The 14777-nt window shown below is 42.2% G+C and overlaps 1 protein-coding gene and 1 long non-coding RNA gene across 2 annotated transcripts in view; one reads left to right on the top strand and one right to left on the bottom strand.

Moving 5' to 3' along the window:
• The window catches only part of CPED1 (cadherin like and PC-esterase domain containing 1), a gene marked incomplete at its 5' end in the record, with an annotated part of 114069 nt that overhangs the window by 68403 nt on the left and 30889 nt on the right, over window positions 1–14777 (top strand). The window lies entirely within an intron of this gene.
• Window positions 465–12862, bottom strand: LOC310658334. The gene is made up of 3 exons (XR_014502244.1): window positions 12435–12862; window positions 9657–9700; window positions 465–815 (listed from the first exon to the last, which is right to left on the bottom strand). It is a non-coding gene; the product is annotated as an uncharacterized lncRNA (long non-coding RNA).

Genomic DNA, 14777 nt, shown 5'->3' with positions numbered 1-14777 from the left:
TGTGTTATAGCAGTCCGGACTTAAGGCCTTTCGGGCGAACAACAGGAACGCCTGTGCAAATTGTGAGCGTGCGGCATGCCGCTTCAAACATCTTTCTATTTCCATGTACCCAGGGGACCTTTGAGCTTGCGTCTTGTGAGCAGCAGGCCCCCACGAGACACTGCAAACCGCTTTGAAAATGAAGGAATTCCCAAAGCAGTTTGCGATGCACCACAGCAGCCTGCTATTTAAAGGCGGAAAGCCAAAACTCCCGCGGGGCAGGCCCAGGCATTTGGGTGTGCCTGAGCTAGATCCTTGGACCCTGGCCAGTATTTGTATTAATTCTAAGGAAGGCAGCCTTTCCGGGAACAAGCCATCCTATTCATTATATATCATTAGCGTGTCTAATGATTGCTTTTAGAGTTTAGAGAAGGAGCAGGCAAATAAGGTGCTGTTTGCACACGAGAATTTCCCCATAGCTTGAATATTGTAGTGACGGTGTCTTTATTTCTTTCTCCAGTTCTGAAGCACATTACTCATGCTGGCGGGCTTTGCCTGTGCCAGAGATCAGAGGCTTCCATGCCTTTTCTCTTTAGTAACCAGACACCTGTTCTAGGAGCAAAAGGATAAACAGAGAGCAAAGGGACGGGGTCTTCTTTAGACCCTCGGCTAGGCACAACTGGGCTCATGCATAGGAAGGAAAAGGTCAAAGACAGTGGCGTGGTCTTTCTCACAGCGGGGTTTCAGTTGAAAGCCCAATCCTGAGTCTCTTCTCTTTCATGTCTAATCCCGTTAGGATATTCAAGTTTCACTGCAAGCCGATACCGTGATGAAGGCTGCAACACAAAGGCAGAGCAAGGGATGTTGTTTCCAGTCTGCCAGCAATTCTCATGCATTTGAGTAATCCTGGATTAAGTTCAAGGCTATTCAGCGGAGAAGTGTGCAGTTCCAAAGCTGAACAGCCCTTAAGAGCACCAAATTATTGTTATTTCTCTTTCTTACAGTGCCCATAATATCCTCATTAAAAGCAAATTAGTCGGGGGATAAACTGTTGAGCCTACGATGGCATTTTAAGAAGCACGGGTTTCCCATTGTTTGCATTAGACCGGCTTGTAGGAGGGTTCCCTGCAAATTAAGAGGTGGCTGTAGGGTTTATGCTGGGTTTCCTTTGGATTGAAAGGACTATGTTTAAAATGTGTGTTTCTGTCTCAGGAAGAAAGAAAAAATGCGATTACAACTTCGGCTCCACATTTCCAGCATCGTATTTCAAATAACTTTGTAGTAGCTGTGTAAGAGGCACATAAAAGGAGATATTGAAGTACACAGATTGGAAAGGCTTGCGCAATTATCTTGCAATTCTCTTCACATGTTGCAAATATTAAATTTATCCTCAGTAGAGTGGTCTCCAAAACCAGATTCTGAATCGTCCAATTAAGTTAGAGTAGACCCAATGAAATCTATTGATATCAATGGGTCTGCTTTGAGTATGACTTGATTGAATACAACCTATAGTCACTAGTTTAGGCAAGTAATATAATAAAAATGCTACGCTTAAGAAACCCATATAAGCGTTGTTGTTGTTTTTCTAGGCCCGCATCACTGAATAACTGATTATAGCCCTTAAAAATAATAATAAAATAAAATAAAAATTAAGTGTCCCCATTAATTAACAAAAAAGTGCACACTTCTCTTTCTCTGCTCCAGTGCCTTCTAAATTGATATGTGCCATTTTCTGTCCCTTCTCTAATTAGTTGGCAAGGTAGGTGGAATCTTAGTATCCTCTTGTGTAGCCATTGTGTGCCATTACTGTAGCTCATTTTTGGGCACAGTAAAAGTATGTTTAGCTATCCCACCACCAGGGAAGAACACCACATTGGTCCCTTTTGAGCATTCTGGAAATATCTTAAGTTTATTCCGCAAATGCTGAATGGCTGAAAGGGAACCACCCTTATAAAGGCATCAAATTCACCTGGTTAGCAGCACTCCAAAAATCCCACACATGTCCTGTAACTTGTACATGTGATTCTTATGTAGAAGTCACACTGATACAGGATGTGGAGATGGCTCCTTGCTTAGTTGGCTTTTAAAAAGAATTGCAGAAGTGCATCGAGATGGATGAAGACCAATACTGCTCAGAGGCTGTATACGTCTAAATGTTCAGGGGAACATACATTGAGGGTGGGCATCAACCTTTGTAGGATTCCTGGATCCACATGACTGGCCACTGGTAAAAATAGGATGCTGACCTAGGTGGACCTGTGAACAAACAGGTCCAGTAGGCTCCTCTTAAAGATCACTAGAACACTGTGTTCTTCCAAGAAGAAATGAAGCAGTTGAGTTGCATAATGCCTTCAGGACATTAAACGTCATTGCCTTCCTCTGAAAATCATGGCATGAGACACTCAGGAATGAGGAACACAAAAAGGATAAGGGCAAGGTGTGGAATGTGAAAGACACAAGGAAAGGATATATTGAATAAGTATTATCCTTCCTTCACTTATGCTAATAAGTGATGTAGCAGAGTAGATTCCCATCAATATAGCTGGAAGCCAGTTTGCAGATTCGTTTGAATCTTTTAGTTAAGATTATTTCCTGGTGTCCCCTTTTATCCCTCCTAAAAGAATAAAGACACGAGAGTCTTTCTGAGTAAAGTAACAAAAGGTTTACTCACATTTTAGTTCACGATATGATCCCTGAAAGGCAGGCTTTACTTGGTAGTTACACAAAGAAACCGTGAGTTAATCTCATATGGAGACTGAACTTGTGTGCTGCTGGCTGAGAGCCAGCAGACAGTAAAATGACATTAGGAATACAAAATGGCTGCAAGAGAGCAGCATGGCAGCAAAAGATCAACGAAACAAGAAGACAAGACAAAACTGCTAGAATCAAGACAATAGAAAGACTAAACAGACTCAGAAAAATGGCTGCATGACTCTGCTCTTTTATGGAGTCAGCCAGAGCCATGCCTATCTCCCAGGTCACATGCAGGGAGAGGAAAACTCCAGACCAGTGGAACAGGAAGTTACCCTGACTGGATGTCCCCCTGCCTGTGCCCACTCTAGGGAAATAAGGAATGTTGCATTTGACTGCACCAATGGATTATATCCCACAGAAGGGAGATGTGGCAGTCCTTGCAGAGAGTAGAACAAGACTGGGCAATTTATGACCTTCAAGATGTTGGGAGTATAACTCCCACGATGCCTAACTCTTGGCCATACTGGCTGAGATGGATAGGAGTCGAAGCCCAGCAAGAACAGGAGGGCCATGGGTTGTCCAAACCAGGAGGTTATCCCTAATAATGCTCACGGCTGATGTATTGCTTCTCCAAAATGGTTCCTTTCAGCCAAATGGCACTGCTTGCCTTAGATATGCTTTTCAAATCGCCCAACAAGTGCATCATTTTGTCTCCAAATAGAGGCCATGGATACAGTTTAAAGTGGTTCAAAATCCATTAAATAAAAGCCATGTATGAAGCTAGGCAAGGAGTCGCCCAACAATTGATCTGAAATATTTTCCTTGTTGCTTTTGTTCGTTCCTTGAAATATTTATAAGAAGGGGGCAGCCTGGTTTCCCAAGTAGGTTTCCTCGTCTACTTTTGCCCATTTTGCTGTAAACCTACCCCAGCCCTGAAAGCTCAGACTTTCAGAATGCGGAGTCTGTTTTTGCAGTTGGGTCGCAAATGAATGAAATGACATCAGCAGACTATTTTCATTAATGGGCAGCAGGCTGAGGAAGGATTAACTCTGTGTGTCACTTAGCTAATTTAAATTCTCTTTAAGCTCCTTTTTTGTGTATGGCTTTTAGCCTTTCCTCATCTGTTCTCCTCACAAGGATGAGGCACTTATAATTAGCTATGACCTCATTCCTCGTTATGGCGGAGTCCTGGCTATGTTGGGCCGCTTGCAACAATTCAGTTATTTCTCATGAATGTCTTCTAATCTTCCTGGCCTCCTCCTGCTCTTTCTTTTGTGCTTATACTATAGAGCATCATAGCCTACGAAGTCAACTGAATTCTGGACTGTATGAGCTTTGGCTTTGACCCAGCAGGAATCTTCTTGTGCTCCTACAGGGCTATGTTTGAAATGAATTTGAAATGTGAATTCGAATGTAGAATTTGTCAACATATGTAGATGATGGTACTGTTTCTTGCATCCCAGTTTCTAACCTTAAACAGAGTAGCTGCATCTTTAACAGTTTAAGGGAAATAGATGCAGTGACAAGGATCCTGCTTCTTGCTAAAATAATGCTGCAATAATAATTTTTTTCAAACCCACAACAGGTCAACTGAAATTACTGTTTGCATTACAGTATTTTATTTATTTATTATTAAAGGTACCTTCCTGAACTTCCTGGTTCGATGCTTAGAATCATAGAATTGTTCACACCGTTCACTGTTCACACAATATTCAGATCTAGAGATTGGGATTTTCATACCCTTCATCCGTTCTCCAGTGAAAATAGGGGTGTCCTGCCATACCCTCCAACATTTATCCGATGAAAATAGGAAAAGCGGGACATTCTGGGATCAAATCAGAAACCCGGACGGCTTCTGTAAATTCGGGACTGTCCCTGGAAAATAGGGACACTTGGTGGGTCTGGATTTCTGAAGTAACAAGGTCATTTTGTGGTGTGTTTCCCCCTCATTTTTAAAGGCCTCATGTTTGCAAGAAGCAAATGTGCTTGTGAGTATTAATTTCACTCACCCAACCTTTCTTGCTTGGTTGAGTCCTTCTGCCTTGAAACGAAGCCCGATTAATTAGAGCACACAGTCACCGAAACCCTTTGAGCCTGTCTGAAGCCATCACTTTCGAACTCGGCGGACAATGTGAAGTAGCTTGCTGCACTTTTCCCTCGATGAGATGCACAATCGAGGTGAAAGAGGATCAGTCAGTAGGCAAGTTTCGAAGTGTTAACAGATTGTGAAAATTGGCAACAACTGTTTTGCTGACGATCGTAATCTTGCAAGCGGAGGGTGGATAATTTCACAGTGATGAGCGCTTGGCGCTTGAGCTGTGGTCGCCTTTGCCTTTCATGTCGTTTGGGCCTCCTGAACGAACTTCAGCGCGAGAGGAAAGCTAATGCAGCTGCCTTTGTTAATCAGCCCCAATGGCCCAGCCCTTCAGGAGGCAGGCGAAGGCAGATACACACTGAGACACACAATCCTTGCTGATTAACAGTGAAAGCTGGTAAAGTTACCCTCTAAGCCTGTCTGGTCCATCAGCCCTAGAAATGTAATTTAGATGATTATCTATGTGCCCATTAAACCTCGTGACCCACTGCTAGCCTGTTTGAAGTTTGCCTGCTTAAACTTGCTAATAGGAACAATAGCGGGATTAGCTCAGGGGTCGTGAAATATAAGAGAGCAGCAAAAAAGGAAGACAAGAGCGTGGAGGAGAACTTCCTCCTTGCAAGAGTCTGGAACATGGAAAGGAGATGATTTTGCTATCTAAAATATAGCAATCCAGATAAGACGAGTGTCGGGTTATCATCCCAGAGCTCATGGGCATAGATGAGCAACCAAATAACCATTCTAATTGGTTCCAGCCTCTTCAGTGATGCTTCATAAATAGATAACATTGGGGGGCAAAACCGAACAGTTCCTTACTTGGAAGGAAAGTCAGCTGCAATAAATGGGGCTCTTTCCCCCCAGCAAATATGTTTAGGATTAGAATACAGCCTTGGCAGAAACCACCCTTTCCTTCTCTCAAACGTTTTCCAAAAACTGCACTGTTTAGACAGGCCTTCACAATACAAATTTTTCTTTAAACCCACCACTGTCTACTGATGTTTTTAACTGTGTTTTCTAGGCATTTATAGACAGATTTCATTGCATCTTATATGTTGTAAGCCTCATTGCTATATTTTATGAAAGAGCTGTTTCACAAGATACAACGAGGTGGCTCACAACATATACAATACAATAAAGTTAAAAGCATGTGATTTCTCTAGAGATGCATCAAGCTGCTTGCTTTTAATTATAGCTTGTGGCTTTCTCTCTCTCTCTCTCTCTCTCTGTGTGTGTGTGTGTGTGTGAACTTGTAAGGTGCTTATGAAATTCATTATTTATTTTGACATTGCACACCCAAACTTGGCTGTCGACCTTTCGTTGTTGGATTTGATTTCAGTTTGTTTTCCTCCATTCTCCATTTTGCCCTCAATATAAATGCATTACAAATGCATGTGAAGAACTTGGAATAAATCATAGGAGGCCAGGTAATGCTCAAGCTAGTATAAACGAGCAGGGAATGCCTCAAAAAGAAATGGAAATAAAATGGATGTGATACTTGTGGGGTAAATCAGCCACATATAATCAACATGCTTATCTCTAATTAATACATGAAGGGGTTAAGACAATAGAGTAAGCTGTCATGCCAGGCTTACCTAGGTCACAGTCCCTCACTTCCTGTCTTTTCTTGCTGTTGTGTGGAAAAGCACATGAATCTGACCTTTGAAGAGTTTGTAAGTAAACCATTCTTAAGTTAATCAAACATGTGGCCTCTTTCCATGTTAAGAGAAGTGGAGAATATTGGAAAGAACTTAGAAGGGTCTATTTTAAAGGTCTAACAGCCAATATTTCTACACTTTACATTGCTGCATGTTTTGTTATTTTAAATCTCTGCTGGGTCTTTCTCACTTGTCCCAAATCTGGACCCAGGGAATTCTTCTTTAATTTTACCTATGGTGTTTTCCCTTTTAAACCAGTTACAAACTAAAACTAACAGTACTAGCACAAACAGCAATAGATGAACATTGACTCAAGCATGGAACAAGCAAACTATCATTCGATGACTTCCTTCAACAATTATAAAGTTTCCTTGGCCACTGTACCACATACTTGCATACAGACAATGCAGCCCCCAAAAAGGTTAGGCTAAAATTATTATCCATGAAATACTGCAGTAAATTAGTTGTCAGATTATTAAACAATATTTGCCAGCAGACAATTGGAACACCAGAAGAATAAAAAATACATAACAATACGTGAGCCTATAGGCATGTACAAATACTGTTTGGGGAAAACTAGCCTGGCCTCTTCAGGGAGCTCAATAGCCAGTTACATAGCTGTATGTAACACTTCAACACCCATTCACAAAATGAACTATTGCCTTATCCCCTGTTGTCTGCTTCCTGCATAGACTAAGGAAGGCGAATACATAAAAATCAGGATTTAAATGTATAACCCACCAGGTGAATACATTTTACACAGTAGGAAAGACTTGTGCCTGGAATCAGTTTTGGCAGCTCCTTCTTCTTTCTGACATTCCTTATTAATTATTGTTTCGATACCAATAAATTTTTGTTTCCACCTATTTTCCATGTGGAGATACTTTTCCTGCTTGTGGGCCAGTGGGTTGCCGGAAGCAAAATGAATCACTAGCCACAGGAGAGAAAGTGTTCACTTTGTGGCATTGAGAAAATATGCAACAACAGATTTGGTGACTTGGGCAATATATTTTTCACATTTAATGCTTGTCCCTGTAATTTATTTTTCCTTTGTGCATATACGGTGCTTTTTTCTGGGGATACGCATACCTCTAAACATTTTGTGAATCTAAGTTTGGCCTCATTGAGGGGCAGTATTTCAATATGAGTAGGAAAATGAGAGTACCCCTAAACATTTTTTAGGGGGGGAAAGCACTGTGCATATAGATAGAGATAGAGATAGAGATAGAGATAGTTGTTGTGGTAGGGCTTAGAAATCTTAAGTTCCTACACTTAATTATTTGTATATTTTAGAGCCTATTTCATGCCAGCAAACCAGATTGCTGCGTGCCACAACATAGGGCTTATGAGCCCTCCCGTATAATCAGAAGTCCATACATCAGTTGCCCATTACTTCTGCACTCATGTATGACCAGTTGATATGAAATGGTCCAGGCAAATTATGCAGCAGATGTGTACAAGCTATAGGATCCAGGCATTTAACCAGTTTCATCTATATAATGTTCCATCAGGCTATTTAGTGGAATGGTTAAGCCTGAAATCTAATAATTTTAGCTTTCTGCATTTGGGGACAGAAGGAGAAAACTTGTCATGCTGTTACATTGACCCACACTAAACATTTTTTTAAAAAAAATTGTAAGCAACGCCTCTGCAGGAGCAGAAAAGTGACAAATGTGTACTCTTGTCTTGTGTGCTCAAGCCTAAAAACATGTACTTTGGGTTACAAGTATGAATCTTGGCACACATATCCACTGACCCGGTTTTTTATATGGACTCTAAGCAGTGCTTTTTTTCTTTTAAAAAAATGTTTAGGGTGCTCTCATTTTGACTCAAGAAAATCAACATTTTATAGTTCAAGTAGGGAAAAATAAGTACAGTAAATGGACAAAAGTACAAAGATTCACAAAATCTTTAGGTGTATGCATACCCCTGTGTCCCCCCAGAAAAAAAAGCACTGACCCTAAGAAATAAACACTGGGGAAGGGAAATGTCTTTTAAAGCTTTTGTCCACTCTACAAGGAGCCTGCAATTACTCTCATAGTCTGCAGGGGGCACTGATATATTCACAATGCATCCACCAGACCCACTTCCTCCTTTCAGCTCCCCACGTTCTCTCCAGCAACATTGCCCATCCTTCTCAGCAACCCTTGTAAATCACATTGAGTTCAGTAGGAATTGCTCCCAGGGAAGTGTGCAGAATTGCAGCCTAAGTGGCAGTTAACTGCAATGGATGGCTCACAGAGAGAGCAATGGGTCTTCCAGCTATTGATGAACTACAGGGGGAGATTTTCCATGCTGGAATACGAACCTTTTTTGCTTTCATGGGAGCCTGTGGGGTCCATTTCCTCTGGCCTTCAGAGAGGCCCTTAAAGCACAGGCATATAATTCAAGCAGTGCTTGGACATCAGGAAATTTACTAGCATTCCCACGGTCCATCCGAGTGCTTACTTGCAACCCCATGACCTCTCAGTATGATTTATTGTTACAAATCAAGTGCACACAGAACCTCTGAATGGTTAGTAACTGACTGTTCCCATGAATAGAATTTAGGACACAAATTGAGCAGGAATAGACAGATTTAACCATGAACCCAGCATATCTCAGCAGTTGTCCTCACACAAGTCATATTAAAGCACAGACACAGGTCTCACCAGTCCCCAAATCCTGGGACAGAAAGGGTGGACAGTGGTCCCTTATAGTCTCTAGGTATCTTCAGCTAGAATTTCTGAATCAGCTTCAGTTATATACGGTATATTTCCCCCCATTATATACTAATAGCAAACAGTGTGATTATTGATGTAAACCTCCAACATGTATTTTGTATAGTTTAAGTTTTTACCTCTATCTTCAGTACATTTTATTTTATTTTATTGCTATGGCTAGTGGCTAATGCAAATAAAGATTCTTCTGATTTGATCTGTGAAACACAGCTCCCTAAGTTCCAGTTCTTAAATATGCAAAATGGCACCATCTGCCACAAGTACCTGTGGCCATTTGTTAGGGATAAGTAAGGGTTGCCATACATTCAGAATTTCCTGGGCGTAGCCAGGATTTGGCCATCAGGAACAGTGTCCGGGTGGAAATTGCTGAAATGTCCTGAACATATGGCAGCCTATGTTGTAAGTGTAGATTTTGGCGGTTTTCATTAAAAATAGCTCAAAAAGAGAAAGGAAAGCTCAACAACTTTACATATTTTCACATTTGAAAATATGAAATATGGCAACCCTACTCACAGTGCATTGAGCTTGCTGTTGAGGATCACCGAACTCTTCTAAACCTAAAAGAGGTGAGTGGGTGTGCAGAAAAAGATGTTACTGGTATAATAATAATAATAATAATAATAATTTATTACTGTACTTATACCCCGCCCATCTAGCTGGGCCTTCCCAGCCACTCTGGGCAGCTCCCAACAGAATATTAAAAACACAATAAAACATCAAACATTAAAAACTTCCCTAAACAGGGCTGCCTTCAGATGTCTTCTAAAACTCAGATAGTTGTTTATTTTCTTGACATCTGTTGGGAGGGCGTTCCACAGGGCAGGCACCACTACAGAGAAGGCCCTCTGCCTGGTTACCTGTAACCTCACTTCTTGCAGTGAGGGAACCGCCAGAAGGCTCTTGGTGCTGGACCTCAGTGTCTGGGCTGAACGATGGGGGTGGAGATGCTCCTTCAGGTATACTGGGCTGAGGCCGTTTAGGGCTTTAAAGGTCAGCACCAACACTTGGAATTGTGCTCGGAAACGTACTGGGAGCCAATGTAGGTCTTTCAGGACCGGTGTTATGTGGTCTCGGCGGCCACTCCCAGTCACCAGTCTAGCTGCTGCATTCTGGATTAGTTGTAGTTTCCAGGTCACATTCAAAGGTAGCCCCACATAGAGTGCATTTTAGCTGCCTGGTGGAACATGTGCCGTTTTCCCTTTGTGAACCGAACATGGTTTTAAAACAGAGGGTATCTACCGCAGACCTCTGCATATAGGTCACACGTTGCAGCCGTATGCAAACATGTGATTTAGAAAAGCACTTTTATCTGTCCGTAACCTTGAGAGTGTCGCACTTGTCGTGGCTTATAGTCTTTGAAGGAAAGCACACTTATTCCAAAGCATGAATGGAATGACTAGATGAAATAGCTGTCCTCTAGAAGAGATCTCTGGCATCGGAGCTGCTAAAAAGGGTGCGATCTAGCATGGACATGAAATGGATGTGTTGTAGTGCAGGATATACCTTGCTTCATTCATTTCAATAGGATTTTTGGGTAGAGGTTCTCTACTGGATTCTGCCTTCATTATTGTTTCTGATACTCTGCAGTGGTACTTTGTCTTAGGAAAAGTGCATCTATACATATGAATTAGGATATCTATAGATATACTAATTCATGTCTAGATGCAATCTTTTGACCTCTGGATCATACGTTCATTTTCAGAAAGACTAAATTACAGCCGACTGCTTTAATTTAATTAACCTGATATCTGAATCAATATTTAGAATTAACAAATCACAGTTATTTAGAACGAACTCATCTGTGTAAAACTAATGAAATATGATTAACATTTTTGTGAGTATCTGGTTGCCTGAAGTAGACACAATTGATTCGTTAGACTTGTTAGCGTTCAAGGAACATTTAGCCTGCGGGCCAAATAAAGAGAAGCAAAATTGCTTTTGTAAAAACAGCAAATTGGATTATTAAATTGTGTTTCTCAAAGCTTTTCTTTTAAAAAAAGACTCTAGCAGATATCCTTGTTGTAGATGACTCAGGACTCTGCCACATCATGGTGTGTGTGCTTGGGAAGCTGGAACAAACCAAAGTGTCTTTGGTCTCAAAGCATACAACCGAGTTTATTGCTGGTAATAAGCAATATTATCACTATTATTGATGAAATCCATTCTGCTTCTGAACTTGAAGGTACCATATAGCCATCAAAACTTTGTTGTTGTTTAGTCATTTAGTTGTCCAACTCTTCGTGACCCCATGGACCAGAGCACGCCAGGCAGTCTTCCACTGCCTCCCACAGTTTGGTCAAACTCATGCTGGTAGCTTCGAGAACACTGTCCAACCATCTCGTCCTCTGTCGTCCCCTTCTCCTTGTGCCCTCCATCTTTCCCCCATGAATCCCCTTTAAAAGCATCTAAGTTAATGGTCTTCGCCACATTTTCATTCCACAGTACCATTCTGTTTTCCACCATTCAATCTCATTGGATGGCCCCAGATTCTAGTATCATGGGAGGGGGAGTAAAATTCCCTCTACCCACTTTTTTTACATCATGGATAACTTCATAGATCTCCATCATATCCTCTCTTTCGGATTTGTTCCAGCGCTTTTCTGCAGCTCTTCCAGCTCCCTGGTGTCCTTGGGCTCACCGAAAGTAATGTTACAAAAGACCAGCGCTGGTCCCTCTCTCTGCCAAGCTGTGGGAAGAGCACATGGGATCTCAGGCACCCACACAGGGTCTGTGTCCCTTTGGAGAATAGAAGACATGGTGGAGGCTGTCGTGCTTTAAGAAATAGAGTTTATTTGCCTATTTAACACCCTCAGTCTTCATGGAGGGGGTCCAGATCTCACAGCATGGCCCCAAGCATTGCAGGCAGTCCTTCCTTCTGCCTGGCCAAGATGGATCTCTCCCTTCTTCTTCCCAGAAGCCCCTTGCCCTCCCCCAGGGCAGTTCCTGGTCTCTGGTCTCTGGTCACACCTGGGACAAGGAGTTGTTGACAACCCTCAGTGGCTCTCTATTGTAATGCTAACTGATCTGCTCTTCCCTCTACCAGCCAGGCTGGTTTGCGTAAGGCAGCTCAAAAATTCCTCTGCAGCTTATATTCTCTCTTCATATCACAAATAATCCCAAATCCTAGCATTTATTAGTTTTAGTGTTTAGGAGGGACACCCCCACTTTGGTTCTGTAACAGTAATTAGATCTCAGCCAAGATCTACATGATGACTTTGTCAAATGAGATCAGAGCATCATGCGTAACTCCTCGCTCCTCAACTGTACCTTCATAAAAACCTTGTAAGTTACCTTAGGCTGGCAGACAGTGACCGCCGCAAAGCTAGGTGGCTGAGATATTATTTGAATTTGGTTCCTGCTGTCCTAGTTGACATTCTGTCCATGTAGACTGACTTTGGCCAGTACAAATTTGCTCAGAGGACGACTTTCCTTGTGCTTTTAAAAGGAGGGTTGAAGGGTTGCCGTAGTGATGTTTCAAGGATGTGACAAACACAGAGATCTTTATTACATAGTCCCGGGCTGAGTAACCTGTGGCCCTCCACATACAGTCATACCTTGGGTTACAGACGCTTCAGGTTGCGCGATTTTGGGTTGCGCACTGCGCCAAACCCGGAAGTACCGGAATGGGTTACGTCTGGGTTTTTGCGCTTGCATATGCGCAGAAGTGCTAAATCATGATTTGTGCATGCGCAGAAGCGCCGAATCATGACCCATGTGTGCACAGATGTGGCGCTGCGGGTTGCGGATCGACCCCAGTTGGCATCACCAACTGGGATTTGTAGCTCACCAACAACTGGAAGGACATAAGTTCCTCACCCTGGACTTAGCCAAAGTCCATTTCCTGCACAATAAACTTTAGTAAATCCCAATATCACAACAATAATAATAACATACAGTAACCCTCATTAAAACAACCAGGATGTGCATTTATAATGCAACTCAACATTTTAACCAGAGTTCCCTGCGGTTTTCCTTTATTGTTCAACTGCAGTGAATCATGTAGCATTCAGCTCGTTCCTTTTTAAGAAGAAGAAGAAGAAGAAGAAGAAGAAGAAGAAGAAGCGTTTGGATTTGATATCCCGCCTTTCACTTCCTTTAAGGAGTCTCAAAGCGGCTAACCATCTCCTTTCCCTTCATCCCCCACAGCAAACACTCTGTGAGGTGAGTGGGGCTGAGAGACTTCAAAGAAGTGTGACTGGCCCAAGGTCACCCAGCAGCTCCATGTGGAGGAGCGGAGACGCGAACCCGGCTCCCCAGATTAGGAGTCTACCGCTCTTAACCACTACACCACACACATAGGCTAAGCCACAACTACAAAGCTATGGTTTGTCACCAGAAAGATCTGTGCATCCTCTCCTACCCAAGTCATTTTCTCCCCCAGCCACCTAGTTATAAATTTCTGTCTAACGCCACCCCATTGCACTTCAACACTATGTTCCAGGGTTGCCCCCACTGACACCTGCCGTCACCCAATGGAATTTCTCTGAACTGTGCAAGCATAAATATTCACCCTAATTATTTGCTAGCATGAGTTCTTTCGAATAGCAGTCTGCTGTAATGTATTATCTTTTTTTATTTTGGATAAAGCCTCTCTGAGATGTGCTAAATTTTTTTAAAAAATTAAAATGTCCAGTAGCACCTTAGAGACCAACTAAGTTTGTTCTGGGTATAAGCTTTCGTGTGCATGCACACTTCTTCAGATAGGCTGAGATGTGCTATTTTGAGATATGGGAGAAATCAACTTATTTTATTCCCCGTTATCCACGTAGAGACAGTTAGCCACAACTTTACCTGCTCACAGGAGCTGTTTTCTGTTTCTGGGTTTGTCTAACTAACCGCCCACTTAAGTACACAACAGAACTTGTTGGTTTCAAATGGGAGCGGAAGTTCAGCAAAGCCATCACTCAATCTACAATAAGGTGGTTTGCAGCACCGTGCAAAATTTTGGCTTCTGCACTGACAAACAAGTCAGTGAATAAGGAGCTGTTGTTAACAAGGAGCTACTGTAATAACACGGGAAAACCAGGCAGAAATCAGGAGAGGGGTTGTGTGCCACAGTGGTATGAAGATTTCTTAATCTTCAACAACTATGGGGCATGGTTTAAATAGTGCAAGCTCAAGAATAAATGCTTCATCGGTGGAAAGAGAGAAGAACTGCTATGCTTTCATTTAAGCCAAGAGAGCAGATATAATCCAAAGTGGTGATTTGAACTACACATTTTCTCCCATATGAAATTAGAGAGAGATCACTACTGAACAAAATTTATGCTATATTTTCTACAAACTTACAAAGTTGGGGCATTATTTGCCTTGACCATCGGCTGGGTGAGGACTGCAGGGCCTGCTCCCTTCCAGGGCCTTTTCCAACTGGCCCAGGGGGCATGGCCCAGGCCCTTATTTGGAAAAAACTTTTGGGGAAGTGTGGGAAGTGTTCTGCCATTGCTTCCCTGTTCCAGGTGGTTAACGTGCTTTAAAATGTCCTCAAGCAGTCGGTGGCAATTTAATTTTTTATTTCTTTTTTTCCTTTTTTCCTTTGTTGGGAGTGGGTGGGATGGATATTTGGTTGGGGATTAATTTTAGTATAATTGTTCTGTTCCTTTTTTTTTGTTTTGTTTTATTGGTTCTGTATAGTTT

The sequence above is a fragment of the Podarcis tiliguerta genome (genome assembly GCF_965153285.1).
Source record: "Podarcis tiliguerta genome assembly, chromosome: 10".
NCBI lineage: Eukaryota > Metazoa > Chordata > Lepidosauria > Squamata > Lacertidae > Podarcis > Podarcis tiliguerta.
The sequence above is the reverse complement of the archived record's forward strand: the minus strand, read 5'-3'. Positions and strand labels throughout refer to the sequence as shown.